Consider the following 17,490-nt stretch of genomic DNA (forward strand, 5'->3'; position numbering starts at 1 on the left):
TTTTCCTCGATTTAGATCTGATTGTGGTTTATCTTGATCTATATAAATAATTTTATTGAGTTTAGTGCTTTTAGAATTCAATTCAATTCAATCCATAATTCATATTTATGAAAAACTATGAATTTACCCTTAACATTTTAACTTTTTATAATTTAGTCCTTAAGCTCATAATTTGGAATTTAACCATTTTAATCCTCCATATAGGCTAACCGAATTTCATAGGGACTTATACCAACTCATTTAAGCCAACATTTCATAATTTTAACATGAAATTTTACTAATTTCTTAAACAAATCCCTAAATGCAATTTCATAAAAAAATCACTTAACAAAACTTGTTTATTTTTCAACAAAGACAAATAATCCGTCAACAAATTCATGGCAAGTCCTTTAACCTTTAACATTTTTGCAAATTAACCCCCGGGCTAGCTAAATTAAGCTAAAACGGACTCAAAAACATAAAAATCATTAAAATTGAGACTTGAATTCACTTACATGCATCAAGGAAGCTTGACCAATTATCTCATCCTATTTAATGGCTATTTTAGGGTTTGAAAAAAATGAAGATGATACCATCTTTGTTTTATGTTTTATTATTTAGTTTTACTTTTATTTACCAAATTACTACTTTAACCTTTAAAAATTATCAAAATTTCATTTAAACCATGTTTATGCATATCCACTAACCATTTAATTGGTAAATTTACCAGCTTAGTCCATTAACATTCCTTTCCATAGCCATTTAGCCCTTTTAACAAATGGAACTCAACTTTTTTACCTTATATGATTTAGTCTTTTTTACTTAATTAATAATGTAAACTTCAAAATTTCTTAACGAAATTTTAATACGACCTTAATATAATCTTGTAAACATTAAAATAATAATAAAATAATAACTCACTCATCGAAATTATGGTCTCAAAATAACTGTTTCTAACACTGTTGAAAACGGGTTGTTACAACTCTCCTCCTTAAAGGAATTTTTTTCCTCGAAAATCTTACTAGAAAATAGGTTCGAGTGTTGCACTTTTTCCTAGGTAGCCTCTTTAGTTCCGTAACGTTGCCAGAGAACTTTAACTAAAGCTATTATTTTATTTCTTAACTCTTTAACTTCTCGAGTTAAATTTTTGATCGATTCTTCATTGTACGACATATCTGGCTGAATCTCAACATTTATAGGTGAAATTACGTGTGAAGGGTCTGATCGATACCGTTGTAACATCGACACATGAAACACGTTATAAATTTTCTCTAACTCTGACAGTAAAGCCAATCGATAAACCACTGGCCTAATCCTCTCGATGATCTTATACGGCCCGATGAATCGCGAACTAAGCTTTCCCTTTCGGCCAAATCAGAGAAATTTTCTCCAATGCGATACTTTCAGAAATACTCTATCACTGACTTGATACTCAATATCTTTTCTTTTCAAATCTACGTAGGATTTCTGACAGTTAGAAGCAGCTTTCAAACTGTCTCATATTACTTTAACATTTTCTTCGGTTCCTCTAATCAAATCAATACTTAATAACTTTTTCTCGCTCAGTTTAGTATAACGGAGTTCGACATTTTTGACCATACAAAGCTTCATACGACGCCATTTTAGTGCTCGTCTGATAACTATTATTGTAGGCAAATTCAACTAACAGTAGAAATTTCTCCCAATTACCTTTGAATTCTAAAACACATCGGAGCACATCCTCAAGTACCTGAATTACTCGCTTAAACTGACCATCGGTCTGTGGATGAAACGTTGTGCTGAAATATAGTTGAGTACCTAGAGCTTTGTGTAATTTACTCCAAAATCGAGAAGTAAACCGTGGATCCCTATCAGAGATAATAAATACCGGTACACTATGCAGTATAACAATCTCAAAAATGTACAATCCTGCCAACTTTTTAAGTGAATAATCTATTAGAATGAAATGCACGGATTTAGTCAACCAATCTACAATAACCCATACAATATCTTTCTTCCTTGGAGATAAGGGCAATCCCGATACAATATCCATTGTAATATGTTCCCATTTTCACTTTGGAATCATCACAGGTTATAATAAACCAAAAGGTACTTGATGCTCGGCTTTAACTTGCTGACAGATCAAACATTTCGATACAAACTCTGAAATCTCTCGCTTCATACCTGGCCACCAGTACATTTGTTTCAAATCACTATACATTTTATTGCTACCAAGATGTATCAATAAGCTACTACTGTGAGCTTCTTGTAAAATCTTCTGAATAATATTAGAGTTCGTCGGAACACAAATCCTGTTTCTAAATAATAGAGAATGTAACAAAAACTTATACAAAAAATGACTTTGATGAACTTGAAAGACAAAAGGAACAAGTTGGAAAATAAGAAGACTTGGAACAATAGAGAAACACTTAAGAAAATTGGAAGCAAGGTTCCTCTCAAAGAGCGTTAAAACCTTTATTTATAGAAAAAGAACCAAGTTAGTGAAACAACAGAAAAGAAATAAGTGATAAAGAGCCCCCGAAGCAATTTAATCGTTGGCCAATAAAGTGGTGCTATATCAAAAGATAGCAATCAAACCTATTAAAAGATGTTGTTTCAAAAATTTGAAATTATTGTCGAAGTAATCATTAAACTTCACCATCGATATTCTAAACGACAACAATTTCCATTTTCACCAAAAAAATGACATCCCATCACCCTAATATCATAGTCTTCGAGAAGCTCATTTTGTAAACTTTTTTTTAACTTAGGGATAATTGTTATCTCCTAATCCTAAGTACTTCCCATGCCTCTCGTACATGAGCACTTTACACCGTTATAAATACATTTATGAAAAGAGTATTGTTGCAATGCCACTAAGAACACATCAAATCTAATCTCATTAATGTTTCCAACTTCTTTGGCTCATCAACCTTGAAAGGGTATACTCTAATCTAAGCTTAAGTTAGACTCTACTAATGAGGAAATAATGGAATACAGGGATCACTCCAAGTGCTCTCCTATCTATAAATACCCTTTTTTCCAAGAAAAGAATGATCATGTCATCAAACATGATATTCATGTTTTGCTCGAGTGCAACCTTAACTCCCTCAAGTCACCATTTCTAACGACTTTTCGCATCACCTATGATATGAACTGCCTTCTTTCTAACAAATTTTCACACCTCTTATACCGTAAACCACTATCATTGTATTGTTGTACACCTCATATAACATAATTATTATAACAACAATTAAACTTTTATTTATAATATTATTTTATAATTCATTTTACACAAATATTTTCAAATGATTAAAATATAAAATATTAAGATTTTATATTTGGATCTGAAAAGTTTGTATTTAATCCACGACCGCGGATAAGACTGAGAGGTGGGAGTATTTTATCATGACGACGTAGACATAGAAAATATTACCCATGTCATGTGAAAAGTCATCCTTAGCCAGAGACATACGATAACATTTCGGATAAAAATAAAAGCAGTCAAGCTTCTTACGTGCCAACATTTTAGACGATCATAATCTCCTAAACCTTTGTTTCCTTTTCCCACGCATTTTATTGCTGTCTAACTAAACTACTAAACCATATTTCTATATAAATTAAACACAACCAAATTCCACATGCTCTGTTTTACCCTTCTCTATCTTTCTTTGAAATTTCAATTTCAACAACCGCTGAAGCTTAGATGATCCGACGATATATCCATATATGCATGAGAAGAAGATTGAATTTTATGATTTCTCTGTTTCCCTCTTCAATGTTTAAAAAGATTTAATAATTTGAATTCCTGAATCCTTCGGGAAGAAACAAACAAAAGCTGGATAATGAAGCCAATGGAGACAATACAGGATCTGATTGACGAAGCCAAAGGACGTACACTTTGGTTGGCCATGGTTATCTTTATCGTCACTTATTTCTTGTCTCGTAAGTTAATTGATAATATTCCAAAAAATAATTATTTGTTTTATGTTGTTTCTCTTTCAGATATTTAAATTGTATTTTTTTAATATATGATTCTTTGATTCTACATCATTTGGATACTTCTTGGAAGTTTTTCGGACGATTCCAACGTATTAGGAATCAATTAAACATTGTATTTTGCATTTCTGTTGATTGATCATGTTTTGGTTTTCCATTACTATTTTGTGTTTATGTAGTTTCATTTCTACATTTATGAATGGATTATAAGTAATTTTTTGAAGTTTCAGGAGTACTCTGTTTTATTAATCTTCTTCTTTTGTTAATTTGTGCAGATACAAGTACGTCAATCTGGATGAATTTACCTATAGCAATTATTATTGTTTCCACATTCAGAGCTATAGCTAATGAGGTTGAGTTCAAATGGAAAGTTAAATCAGTTCATCCCCGAACCTATTTATCTCATTTGGAGAGGAAACAGTTGTCTGTGAATGATTCCCGCCTTTCTAGCTCACCGCCTCCACCCAAGTCGAAGCAGAAGATTGATTCTCCTATAGTTGAGGCTGCTCTCAATGAATTTATTGATAAAATACTTAGGGATTTTGTCATTAATTTGTGGTATTCGGAGATAACTCAAGATAGAGAAGCCCCTGAGCTGATACGTGCATTGATTTTGGATGCTATTGCTGAAATAACTGAAAGGGTGAAAGAGATAAACCTTGTTGATTTGCTTACAAGGTGGGTTTTTAGTTTAAGAAGGTTTCCGCTCTAAACATATTTCACGCTTTTAAAGCTCAAGGCTTTCAAATGGTTGTCTAATGTCTCAGGGATATAGTTGATTTGATAGGAGATCACTTGGATCTTTTTAGAAGAAACCAAGCTGCAATAGGTGTTGATGTTATGGCAACATTATCATCTGAGGAGAGGGATGAAAGATTGAAACACCACCTTATGGTTTCTGGAGAGCTTCATCCTGCATTGCTTTCACCAGAGAGTGAGTACAAGGTGTGAGTGGAGTGTTCTGATCAAAACACATTTTGCCTTTGCATTTCAGGGGTTGCTTTTGTTTATTTTTATTTTTTTCAGGTTATTCAGCAGCTTTTTGGCGGAGTTTTAGCAGTAGTATTGAGACCTCGAGAAGCTCAATGTCCTTTGGTTCGAACTATTGCTCGTGAGATTGTAACTTGCTTGGTAGTGCTACCTCTTTTGAATTTGGCAAGCCCTCGGTAAGTTTTCAAGCTTTAACTTCTAGATAGCAAAAAACGGAATTCGTACCGTACTTAAAATTGCCATTCCGTTTAACTTAGTTAACCTAAACTTTTAGGTTAAGAATTTTGATGTTAATTGGAAATGCATTTTTTTAGTGTTTATTTGGTTCTTAAATAGAGTGGAATGATTTGTGTTTATACAACTCGATTAAATTCTTACCCTTGACCACTGTATGTAAACCAATGGGTGGAGAATGTTTAGAAGGTTACCCATGCTGAACTTCAAGCACTTTGTTTTAACTTAGTATATACTTTCCTCTGTTAATAAAGAATCCTTATTCTATCCCTTTTCCCTATATGTTTTGTTAGGTATATCAATGAAGTGATTGAATATGTTCTACTTGCCATTAAAGAAGATTTGAATAAGATCGTGGCAGGTTTTGATCAGTCTTCAGTGGGAGTACGTGATGATGGTTCTTTGTCATGCAAAACACCGTCCTTGAATAGACAAGAAACTGATTTAAATTTGGTTAGAATTGACAATCAGAAAGAAACATATCCAGTTTGTAACAGATATGAGGAAGAACCAGTGCACCATAGACCAGCTGATTGGGCTCGAAAATTAGAGGCAGCAACCAGAGAAGAACTGAAGTTCTTGCTCCTGAAAATCTTGAAAACATGTGGACAAAAGGAAGAAACTACAAAAAGAAGGAGAGAAAATATGTAAAAACAGGATATCAAGAATCTATCCCTAAAGGTTCTGAGACAAAGAGTAGTGTACTGATGGGGAATTCAGTAAATGATTTCTCAAGAAACAAGACCAGAACTTCTATGCGAAGCGAAGAGAAAACTAGGACGCAACTAGAACATGGCTTGAGCCTTGACACCCAGTCATGTGATGATAACATGATAGACACAAAGTTAGCTAAGTCATCATCATTTGAAGGAGATCGTCATGTTAATACATTTAATAATGTTAGTGAGAAAGCTGCTGATGGAAATAAAATTAGGCTTAAGAGATCCAGTAGTACCTCTGATTTGAAAGTTGGAACTGATACAAAGAAGGCACTTAGTGTAGATGTTGAAGGGCCTATTTTTTCAGAATGCTATGGCCCTGATTTTGACAGGCATAGTGAAGAATATGGGGGTAAGATTGCCTCAAATCTAGTACTTCGCAATGAGGGGCCACATATTCCCAAGCTTAGGTGTCGGGTAAAGATTCCTGTCAATAGTGCTGCTAGTTATGCAAATTTGAAAATTGCACTGCTAGATGAATCAAGGTGTGACATGGGATATAAATTAAAATAGTTCTTGAGCTTGGTCGTGTTGATTGTTTTCACAGTCACTCTCATTTCTCTTATCTAAAACTAGATTTGCTATTTTCTGTCTATCTCTGCAGGTTATTGGAGCATACTTTGAGAAACTTGCATCAAAATCATTTGCAGTTTATTCAATTTCTGTGACTGATGCGGAAAACAGAACTTGGTTTGTCAATAGAAGGTTTTATCTCGCCCAACTTAAAAAAAAAAAAAACTAAGAGAATTGAAAATGTTTTTTTTGAACGAGAAAAGAATTGAAAATGTTAAAATGCCGTTTAAGGGCCTTTACTTAGTTCAATGTCCCTCTTGATATTTTGAAGTCTTTAAAGTTTAAACCACAATGTATTGATCTCAAGAGAACAAAATGAAGCTCTGAGAATTTGATTTATTTCTTCTTTAATGGTTAATCTTGTCTCTCTCTTTTTAATCTGCAGATACAGAAATTTTGAACGGTTGCATCGACATCTGAAAGAAATTCCCAATTATTCATTACATTTGCCCCCCAAAAGGATATTTTCATCAAGCACTGAGGATGCTTTTGTTCATCAGCGGTGCATTCATCTTGACAAATATCTGCAAGTAATTGATGTCCTAGTCTTTCATTTTTTTTAGGATGGTTACTTTTGAACCTGTTTCTTCAACTCAGCCACCTCTTTACAGGAACTGTTGTCTATACCCAATGTGGCTGAACAGCATGAAGTGTGGGATTTTTTAAGTGTTTCCTCGAAGGTGCGTGTCTTATTGGAATTGGGTGCTCCCTTATTTTCTATGGATAAAATGAATGACATCCAACACTAATTGTGCTTGTAATTTTCTTTTGAAGAATTACTCTTTCGGAAAATCCTCATCAGTGATGGAAACCCTTGCAGGTATGTTGTTTCTGTTCTTGGTTATTATGCCATCCTTACTATTTATGCTCTGGTTTCTGGCTGTCAGTTGCACTTTGTGGTTTTACTACTTCAAAACACAAGATCTTCTAGAAATCTTCTTAAAAAAATCAATAAGCTAATGATACTCCAAGTGGGCATCAATAAGTTTGGGAACTCAATCATATGCTTTATCTTTCAGTCTGTCATTCAGTTGTCTGGTAGATGATGTTTAGCCATACGATTGATGTCACCTTTTACGCTAATGGATTTTACCCATACCAGCTTTCAGAGATTTACACATTTTATTGCTTGCTTAATATTAGTTGATCTCCAGATTTCTTATGAATACTTTATCATCCTTTCGCAGTTACATTGTGTTCAGTTCATTTGATTACTCTGGCCTTTTCCTTCTGCTATGATTTTGCTTTTCTGTAATACCGTGCAGTATCTTTATTTCCATCCTTTTTGGTTTATTTTGTTAATTTTACCATTTTCTTTTAATTGGGAATGAAGAAAGGAACCTGACTCTTTGAGCAGGTATTTTGCACCTACTTTTGAGCTAGTTGTCTGGTTCTCCATTTTACTTGTTAAGATGATTTATTTTTACTCTTAAGTGAATTCTAAACAAAAATAATCAATTTGTGTTTGTTTTTCTCCTTACACATTTTCTGTGCACTAGTGCTTAAGCTTGGTATTAGTTCTTTTTGTTGCCGTTCTTTTTTTTCTTTCTTTTTTTTCTATTTTCTCAATTATATTTAACAAACAGTTCTATATATTCCTGCATATATCTTCTAGGCTCAAACATCATTACGAACTCCTAAATATGTCATTAATATTGGAACATGTATTCTTATTGATAATCCTTCATATGTGTAAGCATCACATACTTTTTCGCCCTCATCTTAGAATGGTAAATGATGAGTATCTATCCTATATGCAGTTTTTTTAAAATCATGCATGGTTTGTTTACTTATCGGTTTGACTTGTCTGTTTTTTTTTTTTTTGTGCATAAACGGCATTTTTTATTCTATTAATTGCTGATACTTTGAATTCTCTTTTCTATTGACAGTCAATGTGGATGATGCTGTAGATGATATTGTACGCCAATTTAGGGGAGTATCAGACGGCTTAATGCGCAAAGTAGTTGGTTCATCCTCTCCCCCTAGTGAAGCCTCTTCTTCAGCCACTGGCAGGACGCTGTCATGGAATGCAGATGAGATTGCTAAAGACATTTCAAAGCATTATAACTTAGACACGGTACATAGTGCTTCTGACAATGAAGATGGTAACAAAGATGGGGACCATGGTTATGAGGATGATGGATCATATTCACAAGGTCTTGATATGCATTTGGACAATGAGTTGAACTCAAAGAATTTGCCGCCACTGGTAATAGAGTGTGGTCGGGAGTCTGTTAATTTAATTTATGAGAAACATAATTTAGGTGTGAAACCTGAACCGTTTGGCCAGGGTGGATCTCCTAAGGTAAAAATATCAGCAACCTCCAGCCATTTGGAGGATCCAGTTGGAATGCCCCCTGAGGTATTGTGCTTTATCTCTGTTTTATTTACTGTTAAGATTTTAGTGTTCCTTTGTCACCAATACTTAGTTTATGTTCCCTTGGAAGCACCTCCTCCAAATTGCTTTCATAAGAATCTCAACCAAAAGCGAGCATCATTATTAGAAAATCACTCTTGGTTTGTTGCACAAACTCTCTAGCTGCTGCAACCTTTTTCTTTGGTGTCCGCTTGGCTGTAATTCTGTAACCCACCCCTATTATCAGTGATCTTTTGTTTGAATAGTTAGTTTAGTTAGCACACTAATTTAATGTAGAACATTTTTTCTGTTTTGGAATTTTGAATGATTATTTAATTGATTTTTGTGCAGTGGACACCGCCTAACGTGAGCGTACCTTTGCTGAATCTAGTTGATAAGGTGTTTCAGCTTAAGAGAAGAGGCTGGCTAAGGTGAGTGAATTTTTCCGTAATTCCATATTGTGAAATTAATAAATTGCTAAAATGTTGTATTTTTCGTCAGGAATATAATCTGGAAAGATGAGAATGATATGGTACCTTGTACTTTGGTGTTACTAATATTTTTTGCCTGTCATTTCAATTACTTGGTTGTTTGAATGATCAATTACTGCTTCCAAGTTTTTTTGTTGTGACCTTTTAGAAGGTGGTACCTCTCTCGTCTTTCAGACTATGTCATCCTATTAACTTTATTAGCATATTATGGGGTTTTAAAATGACTTGTTTCCAGAATAAATTGGCATAAACAATGGAAATGTTTTCATTGATGCAGAAGACAGGTCTTTTGGATATCTAAGCAAATATTACAGCTAGTGATGGAGGATGCCATCGATGACTGGCTCTTGCGCCAGATATATTGGCTTCGGAAGGAGGAAACAATTACCCTAGGGATTCGATGGATTCAAGATGTAAGGGCTGAACACACTAGAAAATTGTAATTTAAGTTTGAGTTTAAGCGCGATAACTGGCTCAGCATCTGGTGCTGTAAAAGCACGAGTTTTTGTCATAAAGCAGTGTGTGCACTTACTAGATCTGGCTAAAATTGATGTCTTTAACCTGAAATCAATCTCTGAATGATAACTGTGTTAGGTTGAGGCTCAGTTCACAGCTGTAGCCCAATCTCGAGATCAATGAGCCACATTCACTATTTACCTAGTCAATGTGTTCTGTTTCTTCTAATTTTCCCTTCTTCTCCCAGCTCTTGTGGCCAGGTGGTAAATTCTTTAGAGCAATTGGGGACATTCACAGCAAATTTGATAATAGTAATCTCAACCAGACACCAATACCTCTGCTCAACTTCAGCCAATTTGGTGGAAGTAATGCCTCTAAACCTGGGTCCTTTGAGCAACAACTTGAGGCTACTCGTAGAGCAAGCGACATCAAAAAAATGCTTTTTGGTGAGTATGTGTTCTGTGTTATTAAAATCTTGTCTGATCAGCCATGACTTTTGGATCTATATTTTACGTGCCTGCAATTCATTGCTTTTGGTTTAATTTCTTGGTCCATAGTTCATTGATTATAATTCTAATTTTTTTCATTTTTTCTTTTCTTATATCTAGTTTATGATGTCGTAAGCATTGAACTTTGTTGATCATAAAAGTACTTGATGATCAATTTATTTATATGTCATGTATTTCCCCTGGATTCTGCCAGATGGACCCCCAGCAACATTAGTTGGCCTGATTGGATATAAGCAATACCGACGGTGTGCAAGAGACATTTACTATTTCACTCAGGTGGAAATTTTATCCTTTTTTTCCCCACGTACTAGAATAAGTGTATGATGTTGATATTATTCTCTTAGTTCCATTGTATTTCCGCTTTTCATACTTGTAATTATATGTACATGTCATTTTTGGGTTGCAGTCTGCTATATGTATCAAGCAACTTGCTTATGCAATCTTAGAACGACTACTTATATCAGTGTTCCCTGAGCTACGGGATCTTGTGATGGATCTTCATGGGAAGAACATATCAACATTGCATAGAAAGTAGAAACTTCTTGTTTCTGGTTCTGCTAAAGAATACCATGACAGGTAAGTGTTTCAAGGAACTTGAAGAGTCATGCCGCCATTTGTTTCAGTGATATTATTATTCACTACAGAAACTACCATTTGTTTAAGAAATAGATCGTCTGTATAGAATCGGATCTTATACTCTTTATCATTTTTTTAAACTCTAACATCAGCCACTCGGTAGGACATTAAAGAAACACAGTGAAGTGAAATTAGTTAGATGTCTGTATAAAACTGATTCCTCCATATTTCAATCTTCTTTTATCAATATTAGTTACATGAATGTAGGTTTCATGCTTCTTTACATTTTTTACTAATCATCTTTAATTTAATTTTAGAATTTATTCATATACATAATTTTAACATATAATTCTCTACATACCTATAAAATATATTAGTTCTAATGATAGGCTGTGTGTGTAATTTTATCAAATCACAATATTGTAAATTAATTTATTTTTTATAAAAATGTAATTAAAATCATTTTTATTATTTTATATTAATATAAAATTTTCAAAATTTTATTCCAAAATATAAAAAGAATATTCCAAAAAAATTAAAGCATAATATCAATAAAAAATTAATATATATTTTTTTTCTATTTAATTTTTTATTTGCATTTGCAAGTTAATTAATTAAGATATGAATATTATAACATTTTATATTGCCATAAATTTAAAAACATATAATTGTAAGCTAATTTTTTAACATTGTAAATTTTAATATAAATATATTCTCAACTAACTATTACAAAGAAAATAGTAATATTTATAAATTATATGATTTTTTTTCTTAATTAATAAGTTTTTTCCCGTAATTAATAAGTTATATAAGCTTTCATAATTGTAATTATAAAGTTTACTGGGATATCATATTATCAATTATTTATTTTTATGTTATATACCGTTTACTATTATTTTATGAATAATATATTTAATTATATTATATATTATTATCATATTTATCTTTATTTCATTAATTAATTGCAAAATATTATTATTATTATTTATAACCTTTCTTTAATCCTTAAATAAGAAGAAAAACATGTTCGAATCTATATTCTTTTTACTAATAACAAAATTAATACCGATCGAGTTAAGACATAACCAATTACAAAATATTATTATTAAATATTAACTAATTTGTTCTGACGACATACTAGTTCATAAAATTATTAAAATAAGTCATATGTTATCTTTACTAAATATCTAACTTTTGTGCGAACTTTAATAAAATTTTCAAAATATAAAAGCAAATAAGCTGAAAATTTATTATGAATTAATATATTAATAAATTTTTATCTTGATGAATTAAATATTAAGTATTATATTACAACGTTTAAAGGACAATTACACATTTGTATTATATAAATATTAAGACAGATAAAAAGCAATATTTAATCTTTAAATTTAATAAAATTTTGTGTGTTAGCCTAATGATTAAGATGTTCACTACTTCAAGTGTGGTTTAGATTCGAGTCATACTAGTTATGTTACTGTTAGGATTTTCCCTCCTCGTATAATTCACTAAAAAAAAATTATGAATAACAACTTTTTTCAACAAACAATTTAGTCTATTTTTATAACATTGTAATGAGGTGATGATGTGATTATGAGATTATGTCATATCATCACTTATTTTTCTTTAAAAATTTATATAAAATTTTAAAAATCTAAAATATATATATAATTAAAAACTATAAAAAAATTTAGGAAAAATATAAAAAAATAAAAAAAAAATTCTCATGGAAGTAACAAACATACCCATCCTGTAGTGAGGAAATGGGTCCTAGTTTGGCCTGCTGAACTAGTGAGATACATATAAATAATGCATACTGGACAGCAAAAATATAAAGGCATAAAATGTAACCAAAATATATATAAAGGCTTAAAGTATCTCATCTAATAAAATCCTACAACCACTTCATATCAAATGACTAAAGTTAAGACCTCCGAAAATATGCTTAAAGCGCCACGAACATCCTTGCTATCCAATCCCTGGGTCAGTATAGCATCGTCTATAAACTGATACTAGTTTAGGGTGTAAATTAATTCCTATTCCTAGTAATACCATCACCATGCGATCTGAAAATAAATTTAAATTTTTAAATATATTAATTCAACTTTATTTAATATCTACTACTTATTTAACCGATGATCGATATCTTAAATTTATATTTTACATTGAAAAATAATTGATTTGATTTTTTTTTAAATCAAATGGTTAGTTCCTTTGTTTCTTTACTTGTACCAAATCTATATTTTTTGCATTCAAGACATCAATTATACTTTAAACTCTAATATCATATGCTTTTCATTTCACATCTAATATTAATTATTATTATTTTATAATTTTTCAAATATTATAACAAACTATTAGAACTGAATTTCTGAATAAATTTATTTTAATAATCAAAATTGTTTCAAGTGAATCAATTTATGTACAATTGATGGTGTACAAGTAAATTTAAGAAAAAATGTAATCAAGTGAATTATATAATTAATTGTAAAATCATTATTGAATCAGTAAATATATGAATGTAAGGATATTGTGGAGGTGTACAAGTAATTTTAAGAGTATTTATTAAGGTTGTTGGAATCGGATTAAGACACAACTGGGGTTTTAGTTCGGAGAAAGGGATTAGATCAGTTGACTTGTCAATCAGTATGAATTGAGCTAAAATAATCAATTGAACCAATGGTCGAATTGATTTTCACTATTTTTAAATATATTTTTATTTTTTGAGTTTTAAATAATTTGTTTAATTGAATCGGACGAACCTGTCGAATTGAGAACCGATGGTTAGATCGGTTTGATCATTGGTTCAGATTGAAAATCTTGGTATTTATCAGTTGTACATTTTTTTCTAATGATGAATGTAATCTTGTAAATTCTGCTAATTACAACTTGAATCAGATAATTGAATTGATTAAATCATAAAATTAATAGATTAATTTTTTTATTTAATTAAATTGGTCTAAACACAAAAAATCATACACACGTCTCTAATTACAAACACAGTCTATTGAATTATCAAATTATCAATTAATCACTGATTTAATTGAATAGGTTTATGGACAAATGTAAGCCCATTTACTCGTATACACATGTTTCTAGTTTGGTCCTGATTTATGAGTAAAAACTTCAAGGAACAAAGTAAAAATAAGGTATAGTTTAGGGAATAAATAATGCATTAAGCATAAACAAAACATACTTGGCAGGACCGTAGTCAATGGAGTGCTGCTAGCTTGCAATTCCCTTCAAAAGAAAAAAAAGTCAAACTTTCTTTAATATCTTATAACGTTCATCAGGTTTCTTGGAGTTGCATTTTGGAGAGGGATCAAATTCCAAACGCTTTAATTTTTAAGAGGGAGTTTTTTGTTCTACAAAAGGGAATGTAAAATTGAGCAAATTCAGATAATTTTACCTCCAATGTATATTTTTGTTATACCCTCATTCGTATCAAGCCAGTAGTAAGTGAAGAGGATATAATTAGTAAAATAGTTGTCAATAAGTCGAAAGGTAGTCCACAACCCTCTTTTCCAAGATGACCATTTGGACAAGTGCGTGCCACCCGCCATTTGGGTCCTCAAACTTTATCTGGAACATGAAGTTGTTGGTCACCAAATATCCACGTGAGTTTAATTACTTCATACCATCAAGTCAGAATAAATGACAAGATCTATCCCGTAACAAACATCATTGTCCCATCGAAGACATTCACCCCAAATGTTTCATAATGATGGCTTAGTGACAAGTCCAACATGTTAACATCACCTTACATGAAACCCTTGCCTATAAGTACCTTCAAGAACAAGAAAGAAAAGATTGATTCTTAAAGATACTAAGCCTACACTTTATTAACTCACTTTTAGCCTTCAGTCTTCATACTCTCCTCATATTCACCTTTCAAAACTTCTAGCTTTCCATCCTGGCTAGGTGAACTGGCTTCCACAGCAACTACTACTCTCTTCTTCATATATTCTCTTTGTTGTATCATTGTATCACCAGTTGGTGTGGTGAGTGTGAAAAACATAGGTTCACAATCATTGGGTGGTATCCTCATTGACCAGACTAACCAGGCCATCAATTCAACCAACTAAATCCACTCTTCCACTTCACCCAGCACCTCCATCCCACTTGCCTCAAGAACTCCCATTTGTATGAACTTTACCTAGAATCCTTCTCCTTTTACCCCTGTAGGAACCCCTTTACGGTACGCGATTATCCTTTTCCCCTACCCTGAAACAATTGATGAAGCACTAAGGGATCCGTTGGTTTCCAACCCTGTCATTTCTACTTCACCAATAGTAACCATTCCCCAGCTGCTCCGACTCCACCAATTATCATAGTGCCTCAACCGCAATGTGATGTCCCCTCCTAGATACTCATCATTTGTAAGAGGCATAACTTGTCTCACAACCATGCCTGCTCCATCGACCGTGACCCACACTCCCTTGGACTAGGGTTCTCACCAACAAACGCCAAGTCCTTAGCTTCATGAATCGGAAACTCAAGAAAAGTTGTGACTTTTAAAAGAGCAGTTTTCCCAATAGGAGCACCCTTTAAAGAACAAAAAGAACAACAACGCGTCTTTGACCAAAGGAACACCCAGAATGAGCTACATATTACTAAGCTAAGAGCTGTATGGGAGGTCCTTAAATAAGAGTTCCCTTACCTACGGTAGAACCATAACAACCCCAACTATTTCTTTTGATTCCCTTCGAATGGCTGGTACAGATTCTAGAAGACCTTGAGCTTTGGGTCCTTCTTTCTCTCTTGACAAAGGATGATGAAGCCAGTCGACAACCATCAAGAGGTTAGTGATAGTTGTGTAATAGTCCAAATTTGTCGGCCCATAAATAAATAATTAATTAAAAAAACAAAACAAAAAAATACTTATTAAATAATAAAGTCCATTTACAGTCCATTTACAAAACCCAGTTACATTTATAGCCCAAGACCCGATTAGCCCTATACCTGGTTGCACCCAAAGGCTTAAAACCCTTAGCCCAAATACCTAAAACTACCCAGTGCCCAATTACACCCAAGCCCATATTATAGACCAAATGCTGCCCAAAATACACAGGGCCCAAGTGGCCCAATCTGTTAACGGGAGACAGAAAGCCTAGAGTTTCAGAAACCCTAGGCGCCGCAAGCACTCCAACCGTCACTCTCCAATCGACGTCTCCATTAGTGCCGTGATTCCAGGCCCCGTATCGGGCCGTGATCGGCGCGTGAATCAACGCCAGTATACCATTATCAGTGCCCGATCATCGCTAGTCTCCTCGTCGTCACCTGCAAAAAGAGAAAGAACACAGCAAACAAGGCAAGAAATCGAATAGGGAATAAACCAAACTTGTAAATAGAGGCTATAAAAGCCGAATCATTTCACTGTAACAAGGACCGATTTTTACAGATACAAAAAATATACACACATATATACACAGAAGAAAGAAATAAGAAGCAGTTGTTTACTTAAAAAAGGTGATTTTGTTATATTTTTTTTCTTCTGTGTTCAACGCATATAAATCATTTTTTTAAAAAACGGTTAAGTTTAAAAGGGAGAAGGGATTACCTGCGATTCGCCGAGAGGAACGAAGGCTTTTAGCCTTCCCATCGCCGTGTACGGCGGCACGTACAGCGTGTGGGCGCTTGTAGTCCAGTGGCCGGAGGGCTCCATTTTTCTCCTCTTTTAGAGGATTTCAAAGTTTTTTTTTTAAAAAACTGATTACAAAATAAATTTTGGGTTAAGTTTTGACATATATAGCATTACAAAAACAGTGTCGTTTTGGCTTAGTTCAATAAGCACTAAAACGGCACCGTTTTAATAGAGGATCCGCGCGTTGACCCAATGACCCGGGGAGGATTCCGCGTGTTTTTGATAAATGGGCAAATTGCCCAATCGATCCTTCCGTTTTTTTAAAATTTATGATTTCATTTTATTTTTATTTTAAATTGGCCCTAACCTTTTATATTTAATTCAATTTAGTCCCGATGGCCATTAAAATCTATTCTGGAGAACGACGTCGTTTTTAGGGATTAGGGCTAATTGCCCAGTGAGTCCCTTAGATTTTAATGTGTATTTCAATTAGGCCCAAATTTTTTTTATTTATTTGTAATTAGCCCTAATTTTTAATAAAATTCGATTTTTGTCTTTTTTATATATATTTAATGTATTTTAAAATACTATATATATTATTTATTTTTATAAACATTAGTTATATATAAAAATAATGTATATTATTTTTATTTATATATTATATTATTATATACGTTTCTTATAAATTTTTATTGTATATACATTTTACTTTATATATTATTTATTTTACTATATTTATAATGTAAATTATTATATATTATTATATTATTTTTATTATTAACTATTTATTATGTATAATTAACATTTTTAAATTATTATTGAAAATTACATTTTTATATATCATTATCTAAAGTTTAGTATGTAATATTCTAAAATTTTAACATGAAATTTTGTTCCTATTTAACATATTAATATTTTATAAATATATATTAAGTATTTAAGTTATTAAATTTATATATTGACCATTGTTTCTTAAATTATTATTTATTATTATTTATATATCGTTAAATTTTTTTTACTTCGTTTATTCTTTTTGAATTGAATTTAG

General features: G+C 32.3%; 1 pseudogene; it reads left to right on the forward strand.

Annotated features, from left to right (window-relative positions):
* The first annotated feature begins 3,539 nt into the window (after window positions 1-3,539).
* On the forward strand, window positions 3,540-11,144 carry LOC107931743 (uncharacterized; annotated as a pseudogene).
* Window positions 11,145-17,490: the final 6,346 nt, after the last annotated feature.

This window comes from Gossypium hirsutum, chromosome A12 (genome assembly GCF_007990345.1).
Source record: "Gossypium hirsutum isolate 1008001.06 chromosome A12, Gossypium_hirsutum_v2.1, whole genome shotgun sequence".
NCBI lineage: Eukaryota > Viridiplantae > Streptophyta > Magnoliopsida > Malvales > Malvaceae > Gossypium > Gossypium hirsutum.